The sequence below is a fragment of the Solanum dulcamara genome, chromosome 12 (genome assembly GCF_947179165.1).
Source record: "Solanum dulcamara chromosome 12, daSolDulc1.2, whole genome shotgun sequence".
Classification (NCBI taxonomy): domain Eukaryota; kingdom Viridiplantae; phylum Streptophyta; class Magnoliopsida; order Solanales; family Solanaceae; genus Solanum; species Solanum dulcamara.
In genome coordinates this window covers 43504168-43516443 of record NC_077248.1, presented here as the reverse complement: position 1 = coordinate 43516443, position 12276 = coordinate 43504168, and positions in this window count along the sequence as shown.

Below are 12276 nucleotides of genomic sequence, written 5' to 3'. Positions count from 1 at the left end.
CCAACCTATATCCTTTGTTTCTTGGGACGAATATAAGTTGTGCCAATTATTCCTTAAGTTTGCCATCCTCGCCCCTTGAGGGTTCCACTATTTTTGGGGCGACGTGGTGTACCCGTGTCATTTCTTTGTATCTTAAGCCCCATGCTCTTACTGCGTTCTCAATGCAGGCCTTTAACTTAGGCAACGCGTACTAAGTGCATCTTACTAGTGGTTCCAATTTATCCCTGCATACTCGTATCACACTGTTCAGTTCATACTTACATATCCCCCTTTTAACTCGTATATATATTTGATTCCTGACATCTCTTTGAGGTGCTTCTATTAGAAGTTCTTTCCCCAATTAGTAGGTGGCAAATTATAAACTATTATCGTACATCATTTTCCAACCATTGTTGGAAGAAATCAAAACCTCTTAAATATCACAGTACTTTTTTTAGTACTTGACCTACCTGGTCTCCTTCTAAGTTTATCCTCGAGTTATGAACAACTCATCTAATTTACAATTAGGAGTTGAGGGATTGGTATTTTTTTTTAAAAGAGTGAAACTCATTTGCGGGACATCTTATCCTTCATTCTGAGCCCTCTGTGTATATTCCTACAATACAAATACGGCTGGAGATACCATAATCTGAACTTTACTACTTAAATAAGCCTTTGTTCCTCCGAAATAAAATTCTTCAAGTAAAAAGGGTGCCCCTTGTCGGCGACCTGAAGGATACCTCTTACAGCTTTAGTTAAACATAGTAGGGGTACTTAGTATCAATTCCTCAGACATCTCAAAAATCTATGTTTCATTCCCTGTTCCTTGTTCTAGGAAAATTTCGGCAGAGTTTCCTCTATATTTCTTACTTATCCCAAAACCTGCACGCAGAAAATACCAATAATGCCTCACAGGGCCAACATATATATATACATATATATACATATCATATCACAGCCACACAGGGCTTCCAATGTCATCTCATATCGCAGCCACACAAGGCTTTCAATATCAATAGTAATATAAAAATACTGGACTTACCTCGTATGTCCAACTTCAAACTGTATCCGTTGCCCTTCCTGTCTGTTTTCCTTTCAGATTTCACCTTTATATTTCAATACCTTACCCGACGGACATCTTCCGTGGCTTTACTTTACTTACCTGTGTGCTTCGTAACTTTCCATGTCGTCAATTACTTCCTTCTGTTGGTGTCATCCTTCTGTTAAGATCCAATGTTAGTATAAGGAATTTTTCCTATGACTCGGATCTAAAGCACGATCTCAGATGTAGAAGAAATGTAACATCCTAAATGTCCTATAGCTTCCTATTTATAGATGTGGCGCGCAACACACCGATAACCAAGATTCTACTAGACACGGTCTGTAGACAATCCGAGGACGAACTGCTCTGATACCACTTCTGTCACGACCCAACCCCGTAGGCCGCGACTGGGGTCCGACCTGGACCCCCCGTACACATATCTATTAGCTGAGGTCACATTGAATCGCAAACAAGACAATATCATGTAACAGAGTCCCACTAGGCGATAACATTTTCATAAACTGTAGCCCTTTTCGTTTGTATCACAACATGACAGGGCACGCAAGCCGACAAGGCTGCCATAACATAATAACATATATTATATATCATGTAGACCCAGCTGAATCAAACTGACATACACAACCCACATGTACATGTCTACAGACCTCTAAACATATAAATGACAACATATGGCGGGACAGGGCCCCCGCCGTACCCCTGAATGGATAAAACAATTTCTATACATCCGTGGACAGTATCAAAAACTAGGCTCCGATATAATGGACCTCTTCCAGCTGAGCTACATGGAATCCTAAGCTGACGGACTCCCAAAATCTGTATCTGTACCTGCGGGCATGAACGCAGCCCCCCGAGAAAAGGGGGTCAGTATGATATGTGTACTGAGTATGTAAAACATAATATAATACAACTAGAAACATATCTGAGATAGAGAATCAGGGGATAAGATATCAATTCAGAAACTTGTACCTGTACTTTATGAATTACAAAAACATGCATGTTCGAGTCATATCATATAGCCGGCCCTTTCGGGGGTCCGGTGAATCATCTCTGTAAAATCATCTCCGTAAAACCATCATGGCCCCAGTGCCATCACCAGCTTATTACAACACATCATCATATATTTATACACGTATCCTGACCCTCTATTGAGGGACTTAGTGAATAATGTAGTGAACTTTGCACGAGAACATATCCTGGCCCGGGACTCAAGGAAAGAAGTGTTACGGTATACACGAGTAGAGTAGTGAGTAACTATATGCAATTTAAATCGTTATCAGAGACTCGACAGAATAAGAAAGTTAAGCTTTTATTTGAGTACCCGAGTAACGGTGTAGTCATCTCGAGTGTCCTCTAAATGCCATTATGGGCTGTCTCAATTATAATCTCGGGGCTCCTAGACATGTACTAAAGTAAAGCCAAATCGCTTATGGAACCAGAAACATTTGTTAACATATAGTCTGTAAGACTTGAAGCCTGTACATTTGTTACCTTTTTAACATATAAAAGTTTCCAGGGAAATAGTTTGATTATTATAAAAGTTCGATATTCAGACGTAAATAAGAGATGCTAAGAATGGAGTTACCCCGGAACTCATATCATGTTTAACCTACAACCAAGACATGCCAGAAGAAGAAAGAGAATAAACTATATATGGTCTGTACTTTCCTTTATGGGATCTGCATACACATATTTCATACCCGGCCCATCATGGGGCTCGGTGAATCATTATGGCTTCATAATATCACTTTCGTACCAAATACGTATCAAAGGAAATAAGAGATAGCTTTCTACATACTAGTGTTTAACACATAGAAGCCTTACTAGGCAATACTCAATTCTTGCAGAAATTCCAATACTAAGCAGTGGATATGGGTTATGAGGCATACTTGGGGTTTTGGGAATGGAATTATCCCCACATTCCACACACACTTTATTTAAGGCTAAAACTTGCCAAAAGGAAAGAAAGATAGTTGTATGAACTTATACCAAAACATGCCAAGAGAAAGCTTTACATACCTTTTGGGAGTTACCCTTTATCCTGCTCGTCTCGTCGTCTTTCGAACCTATTCAATATGAAAGTAATACGAATATCAACTACTCTTAACTTTCCAGCATCTTGGATTACGCTTTAATGTTAATGGAATCTATTTCCTTAGTCGTTTCCTCGACTAGTCCTTTAGTTTGTTAAGGCGTTAACGAAAATTGGGCAGCACCTCCCCTATAATGTGCCCCATCCAAATTTCCAATTAGGTCCCTAAGACCTACAGCCAACCAACAACAATAACCTGCAGCAATTCATACCAACAATATACAACATACACTCCAAACGACTTATTCAAAAATACGATATCTCAATAGGGCGTCTAGCCTTTATTTTGTAACGCCTTTAATTATACGTAACGAGGGGTCGTGTGGCTTCAACCAGAAGCACCCTAACCCACATTAGGACATATTCAGGCCCTGCAACAACAAGCCACACCCCTGCAGAGCAACTCACAAGAACAACACTTTGTTTCGACAACAATTCAACTATAACGACTACAAATTAGTTTATTCCGAACGCCAAGTATTTCTAAGCCATTTTCATATTTCCAGCCACCAATAGGGCGTGTAACATGCTCCATCAGAACACATAAATCTCAAATTTAAAGAAGAAACCTTACCTTACGTTAAACTTGTCAAACTCGCCAAAACTATCCAAAATGTGAAATCTGGACAGTTTACTGTTTTACCTTGTTGCTTCGTTTCGAAGGGGTAATAGAGGGAAAAAGGATTTACGTCCTTCATGAAAGTTATATACATGTTTCTTATGGTCGCAACCAATTTCGAATCATCCCTACACCAATTTTGTACAAAAAGATATGACCAAAATACTTACAGCTGTCCGTGTAGAATTTCCAAAACCAAATCTGAGCAGTACCTCCTCTACGCTTTATCACCATTTTTCGAGCTGATATATGTAAAACTGGATTTTGGAGTCTGAATTAAAGTTATAGATAAACGAAATACCTTTCCAAAACATATTAAATCACTCGAAACAAATCTGTACACAAGAAGTTATACCAATATTACTAACCATTGTCCCTTCCAAAAACTGGTTGGTTAATTAGCGTTTTCTCTTATTTTCTCTTCCAAATTCCAATTGAAAAGCTGGAGTTTTACTTCCATGAAGGTCTTAAAATACATATATACGTATCCACATACTTAAGGTACACCGTATATAATTAATTCACGGAAGAAAATTGGAAAACTCACCTTTAATTCTTCAAAAATGTTGCTGCCTTGTTTCTTTTGGTTCTTCACGTTTTTCCTCTCATTTGGCTGATGTTTTTGGATGGAAAATGAGTTAAAGAGTCAGCCAACATGTATATATACACCTCCTTAGGAGATGACACGTGGCAACCCCCTAGGGTGACACGTGGCAGCCTCCTAGGGTGACACCTCGTCCAAGCTTCCAACATAAAACTGCCACGTGGCAGCATGAGGTCCATCCCAAGTAGGTGAGTCACCTGCCTGCTTGTCACCTGCTTGCTTCACTTTCGTAAGTTCGGAAACTAGTTTTTGCTCCCTCTCGTAGGTTCGTAATCTCGTTTCACTTTAAGAGCCTATGAAACCCTTTCTACGTAAGCTTGGTATGTAATCAAGTAACTCACGTATGTAAGATTTCTAAATTAGTAGCTTACGTAGATAAGTCGAGTCCTACGACTCGTTACTTGGCCTCCGATTCCTTTCGGATTCTTATGATTCCCCTTCCAACCTTCTCTAGTATGGGGTATCACATTCTCCCTTCCTTAGAGCCGTTTGATAGTGTCGTAGCGTATCCAGCTCACATGATAATGTCCAAGGAACTTATGAGACATTCTGAGTTTAAAAAGGGTGGGGTGTAACATCTCTCTTATGTTTGCTGAACTTTTGGATAAACAACTTACCTTAAGAGTCATACAACAAAAATACATAGGCTGTCTTGGAGGTGACACTTGTCGAGCCATAATTGGCCACCATATCATGTTGCCAACTAGGGGCTGCCACGTGGTAGTGGGGTCCACCCCCTCAAGCAGCTGCATCACCTGCTTGACCCTAAGTAGGTGCATCACCTGCTTGCTTAAGGTGCTGCCATGTGTCGCTCCTCCATTGGCTGCCACGCGTCATCTTTTTCCGTTCCTCGTGGGTTCGTAATCTCGTCTTATTTTAGGAGCCTATGTAATCCATGCTACATAAGCTTGGTATGTCCTTAAGCAACCCAACCGTATAAGACTTCTAAATTAGTATCTTACGTAGGTAAATCGACTCCTACGACTTATTACTTCGCCTCCAATTCCTTCCGGATTCTTATGACTCTATTTCCAACCTTCTCTACTATAGGGTATCACATTCTCCTTTTCTTGGAGTCATTTGATAGTATCATAGCTTATCTGGCTCAGATGATGACTTCTAAGAACCTTAAGAGCCTTCCCAGAACTTAGGAAGCTTACGAAGCGTTCCAAGGTACCAAAGTACGGGGTGTAACAAGGTTGTAGAACTAGGGTCTGATTATACTGTGCCCCGGCCTGACCTGAAATATGTACCTCCTCTCAGACTTGGGGTCCGGCCAAAGTACTAGGAAGGGTCACTGCTCGAGATGTACGCTCCATCATGCTAAGGATCCGGGCAGAAGTATCTTGTAACACTATTGTATCCATGAATTTGGATGGGGGTTGGGTTGGATCTACCTCCACAGGCTGATGCTCAAACAGTTCGACCTTTATATCTGTCTCCAGCACTGGTGTTATGGACTGGGTTCTACCCTGGCCTCTATGTTAACCTCGACCACTACCCCGAGCTGGGGCTCTATCTGTAGGTGTAGGGGGTCTTTATCCTCCCCGGGTAGATCTCATCCTCGCCATATGAGAAATAGTGAAACAAATAGGATTTATATGTGTTTATCATTATTAGCACACAACCAAAAACAAGAATAGTAACTGAATTCCTAACAATGCCCTATAGCCTCCCGAAAATTAGATACGGATGTCTTTATACCGATTTGTGGGACTCTACTAAACACTTGCTCTTATACTGGTGAGATCGGTGAACCTAAGCTCTGATACAACTCTATCACGACCCAAATTTGAGGTATGATGACGCCTTCTATAACCCTCAAGTGGGCAAGCCAAACCCAACTCAAAAGCAAAAGTCAACCATCAATTTAAAAGAAAATAAGTAATAACATAAGAAGGTGGAAGCAAGAATAGTATAACAAAAGAAGTTGAGCTAGGGTATAGATATGTAAATATGATACAAAGTATATAAAAAGGCTCGAAAGTGACCAAAAATGATGAACTACCGCTAGACCGAACCCCGGACCTAGTGTCACCTGTACGTGACTACTAAGTACAAAAGTTGACAGTATATACATAATACAAAACTGACTATCCAAGAGCATAAGTGTAAGCCAGTACAAAAGATGGGAAGCAGCAAGTCTTTGAATGTCGGGAGCCCACCACTATCTGGATCTGGCACAACTACGGATGATCAAGCGCACGCTGGGGGTGGATCAAACTGGGAGCTCTGCATCAAAAGGATGTAGAAGTGTAGTATAAGTACCAAAATATGGGGTACCCAGTGGCATCATGGACCAGCTGAGCTCAGAATATATATATATATATATATATATATATATATATATATATATATATATATATATATATATATATATATATATATAAGCAGCACGATGATACTAATAATAACTTAAATGAGTCATAAACTACAATTACGGGTTCATCGGGATACAGGGAGAACATTCAAGGCAAAATAACCTAACAGCAATGGATAACCACAATAATTGCCTTATCTCATAGAATACTAGAAGAATATGCAAGATACAACATAACAAAAATGCAATAATAATTCCAAAAATATTACGGGATGCTCGGAATAACCCTCAAGCTCATCAATATAAAGGTAATAACCTAGAATATATGACAACGAGCCACCCGAAATTCACACCTTGAGCTTATCAACGGTGAATATAATAGTGTAGCCTAAAATCAATAAAAGAGTAGCCTGAAATCATGCCTCGGGCTCATCTTACACTTATTCATTAACCCAAATCTTGGTCCCTTCATTAATTTCATCCATTTAAGTGATTTTAAGCATTGGTGGAGCAATAAATACAAGTAGCATACCAATAATTATGTATCACCCAAAACCGGGAGAAAACCCCACCAAAGGCATCAAATTACTAACCTAGAACTCCAGCATACTGAACGCACAACCTCGGGCCCAATAATTAAGCAAGGCAAACCTATTTATAACCCCTAAAGCACACCAAAAGGGCAATTATAACCAACTAAGTCAAACAAATGGCATCATAAGTTCCAAGTCACCTAGAAGCAATTTCTAAGAATACTAAATGGTACAAATAAGATACGAAAATGACTAAACTAAGGCTTCAATAGCTAATATCTAAGCTAATTACCCATGATGGCCATCAACCCCTATTTTGCTTAAAAGGATATCAACACTAAAATTTCGTAACCTAAACATATGTTACTACTCAAAATATACAAATTCTAACTGAGCCAAGTCAAAAATGAGAAAATCATAGCCTACCTTAAGGCCAAAACCGAACACGAACTGCTAAATTGGAACTTTTTCCTCCAGACCACCTCCGAACAATGCCACTCTATCAAATTATTGACGAACACATCAAAATATACAAAATCGGGTAAAAATTTAACATTGGGATCCGTACACAAAATCATAAAACCAACTCCACTACAAGGTCTCAAATGGATTAAGGAACTTGTGCCTAGAAAATGGCCATATTCTGAGCTCCGGAAGGGCTCAAATAAGTCCCATAAAAATCAAACCCTAAGATGGTCAAAAATGAAAGAATTCAATGAAATTACACAAGACTTACAAGGTTTCTATGATGAGAAAAGGTTCTGAAATGTCCCCGCAAGAGTTTCCAACACAATGCAATAAGAATTAATGAAAATGACCAAGAATTGCTCTCAAAATTTAAGTTTCTATATGTGGGATATGAGAAAGTGATAACCAAAAATGGGTCTTAAAGATCACTGGTGCCAGCAAAATTGCTCTTCAAGATCTGGGACCCAGGTCCACGATTGGGAACCCTTACCCAAATTACCCTTCGCGATCGCGGCACTCATCCCCACAATTTCAATAACCAAAGACCCTGTCCTTCGCGATCGTGGCCCCTGGCTCACGAATGCGAAGAACAAAAAGACCTGCACCAGCAGTTCAACTAGTGCTAAACTTTGAAGGATTGAGATTTCCTCCGATGGGGGTCCAAAATTCATTTGGAAACCTATCAATGCAAATGAACCATGCTATTTAATTAAAAACAGTATTTCAAACTCAACGAAATCAAAGAAATAACTAACGGAGGTCATCTCATCAAAATGTTGACCAAAGTCAACACTTTCAAAGAAAATACTTAAAATGTCCAAAAACTCATTTCGAGCACCTCGAGAACCAAACCAAAAATCGTTCTAGACCAAACTCGACATTTTGAAGCTAACTGCACTGACAGAATTTTCATCCAAGTGTTTTTATTCAAAATACTGACTGAAGTCAAACTTGGCCAAACTTTAAAGTTAAAACGGCAAATCGCAAAAACTCAAAATAAAGACTCTAAAATCTAAACCAACCTTCCTTGTAGACCAAAATGGACCTTTGGAGCTGATGGAACTGTCAGAATTTCCATACAAAGATTAAAACTACGGATGTTGACTAAAGTCAACTCTTTTCGCTTTAAATCTCTAAAAAGGGAAAAACTCGCATCAAGCCCACCCATCCACCTCAAGGAGCGTGCCACCCATCCCAACACCATACAAGGGATCTAAAAAAGCTACTGAGAGAATGGCAAAATCACGTAAAAGCAATGAAATAACCTTAGAGGTCATTACACCACAGGTGTGGACTACATCAACAAGGATGCAACACAACATTAAAATTTTTGTTAGCAGCAAACTGGACATAGTTTAAAGAGGAATATCAAACTCTTAGAACAGGAGCTGAGGAGTGACTTCCACCACAATCAAACCACACCCCTATTAGAAGGAATGTGGGTATTCCTTTTTCTAGTTTTTTGATCTTCTTGTAATCTGATACTAGGAAACCCAATACAAGGATCCGACCATAATCCCTCCATTAATACCATACATTTCTTCAAAGAAATGAATTAGTGGTCGGACAAAATTGGGTTCGTCAATTTTTTTTGCCCAGAATCTCTTTGATCGATCCCATCAAAAGAAATGAACAGTTGTTGACACCCAATTTTGACCCTCCATAATACAGATTAATTATAAAGCTTCTTCAATTTTAAATATTTTAAAGTAATTACATTAAAAATCCAAAAATATTTTCAAGTTTATTTCAAGATAGTTTTTCTATATAATTTTATATATTTACATATAGATTTATATATGACTTTCATTGTTGTAAATATTTAGAAAACTATAAAAAAAAGTGTTTAAATTTGTTTATCACTATAATTAATTTCTTACTTTAACTAATTATTTTACATTGTTAAAATTAAGAAGCTTGATTAATTGATTTTGATTTGTCTTAATTTGATTTTAATTACGAATATTTGGCCAAAGTTTTAATATTTGCAAAGGGACCAGGTCCCTCAATGTAATAGTTCGGGGCCTCAATTCATTAGGGGTAAATCACCTAAATGTACAATATTTTAAAAAATATTTATCATATAGAGCAACATAATTATTTTAACCATATATAGCAATTTATTTGAATTAAATTAAGTAAGGTCCTTACTCTTCTAAAACTCTCACCCGCTATTTTATCTTCCCCTATTTCTCTCCAAATTTGCTACACCAATATTCTCACCCATAATTTTCTCCAAAATTAGGACAATACTTACCTTCATAGCTTCTCAACCACGACTTTCTATAATATTAATACTCTAATTTTGAAATTAAGTGATGTGTATTCGGTGGATAGGGAATTACTCGACAAGCACAAGATTTCAAGATATGTCAAGTTTAAAATTGTTGAAGGAATGAGGCCAGCGAAATGATTATTACCTAAATCTAACTGACTAATTTAGGTTAGGTTGCCAATTAAATCAGAAACGCGACCAGAGATTTCTATGGAAGAAACATCCAACTCCATTAACAGAGTGTTTCTCCAGTGGAGCTTTGGTAAAACTCCTTTGAGAAGATCACTCCCATCGAATTTGAGATTTTCCAAGTGTGGCAGAAGAAAAAGGCTCTTTGAGAGAATACCTCACAGATTAGTGAATCCAAGATCCACATACCTTAAGGATTCTAAATTTATTTTTGAATTCAGAATCAAAATTAAAATATTTGACATTCAAAATTAGATTATTAATATATTAGTTCAAGTTTAATTTATTTTTTGTGGTCTATAGATCACTGAAGATTTTTTCATTGGATACAATTTTCATTCGTGACTAATTCTCTTCTAATTCAATTTTAGTGTGTATGTAATTCATTTTTAGTTCAAGTTTAATTCAATTTTGTGTTTCTACAGATCACTGAATGCTTTTTCATTAGCTACAATTTTCATTCGTGACTAATTCTCTTCTAATTCAATTTTAGTGTGTATGTAATTCATTTATAGTTCAAGTTTAATTCAATTTTGTGTTTCTACAGATCACTGAATGCTTTTTCATTAGCTACAATTTTCATTCGTATCTAATTTTCTTCTAATTCAATTTTAGTGTGCATGTAATTCATTTTTAGTTTAAGTTTAATTCATTTTTGTGTTTCTACAGATCACTGAATGCCTTTTCATTAGCTACATTTTTCATTCGTATCTAATTCTCTTCTAATTCAACTTCAGTGTGCATGTAATTCATTTTTAGTTCAAGTCTAATTCATTTTTGTGTTCTATAGATTACTGAAGGCTATTTTAATATCTACATTTTTCATCCGTGTCTAATTCTATTCTAATTCAAGTTTAATATGTATATAATAATTTTAGTTCAAGACTAATTCATTATTGTGGTCTATAGATCATTGAAGGCTTTTTCATTAGCTATACTACTGAAACACTTTAACATTAACGTAGCTATATATTACATTATATAAAAAAAGAAGATATATTTTACATGAACAAAAAATTATATTAAAAGTGTATTTTACATAAATAAAAATCATCTTAAAAAAGATAGCACAAAACAATCTTCAAAATCTAACTAATACATCAGCTATAAACTGTTTTTAGACAATATAGTTTTTATAGACATTTTAACTAATATAACTATATTTTTTTATTTATGTGGTCTTTCGTCTTCACTTTGAATGTTACTCTTTTACTTCTTCACTGCATATTCCTACAGTAAAGCCCCAAACCTCTTTCGGAGACTGTCCGCACTTAGTTGTTGATTTGCAATATCCTGGCCATTGCTCACTAACTCCGCAAATGCAGCCACAAAAACTCCACAATCCCTACAAAATTTAAAATATAAAAATACTATTGAGTTTAATAAGATCAATACAAAAAATAGTATTTATTTGATAAAAAATTAAACTTACAATGATTCTTCTTGTTGTCTAAGAATTCCTTCAGTTATGAACTTAGATTCAATGAGCTCAAACTCATTTTTTCCATTGTATTTAGATGATGCCTTCAATTCAGGACGATTATCATAGAACTTGACCACACTCAAATACACAAAAATTTTCACTTTGTTCTTTACAGTTCACTGTCTCTAATTCTCTTGTAATTCAACTTTATTGTTTGTGTAATACACATTTTAGTTCAAAGTTTAATTCTTTTTGTGGTGTACAGATCACTGAAGATTTTTTCCATTAGCTACATGTTTCATTCGTCTCTAATTCTCGTCTAATTCAACTTTAATGTGTGTGTAATACATATAATTCAAAGTTTAATTCATTAACAAAATAGTAAAAATAAGTTTATACCTTTAGAAAATAATATGAATGCCAAGAAAGAACAGACAAACAAAAGTAAGGACCATTTTGTTCTTCTTTATTTCCTTTTATAAGCAAAAACTATAATTGTGTATATAATAGAAGTGATTTATCAAATATGAGCTCATACTTAGAGAAAATCTTAGTAAAAATTAAACCAACAATATATACCCAATGTAATCCGACAAGGGTGCTGTGTACATAGTCTTACCCTGTCTTTTGAAGATCAAGAGATTGTAACTGATAGACCCTCGGCTTAAATAAAGCAAAAATGATATATTTGAGAAGAATGAATTCATTCTCTCA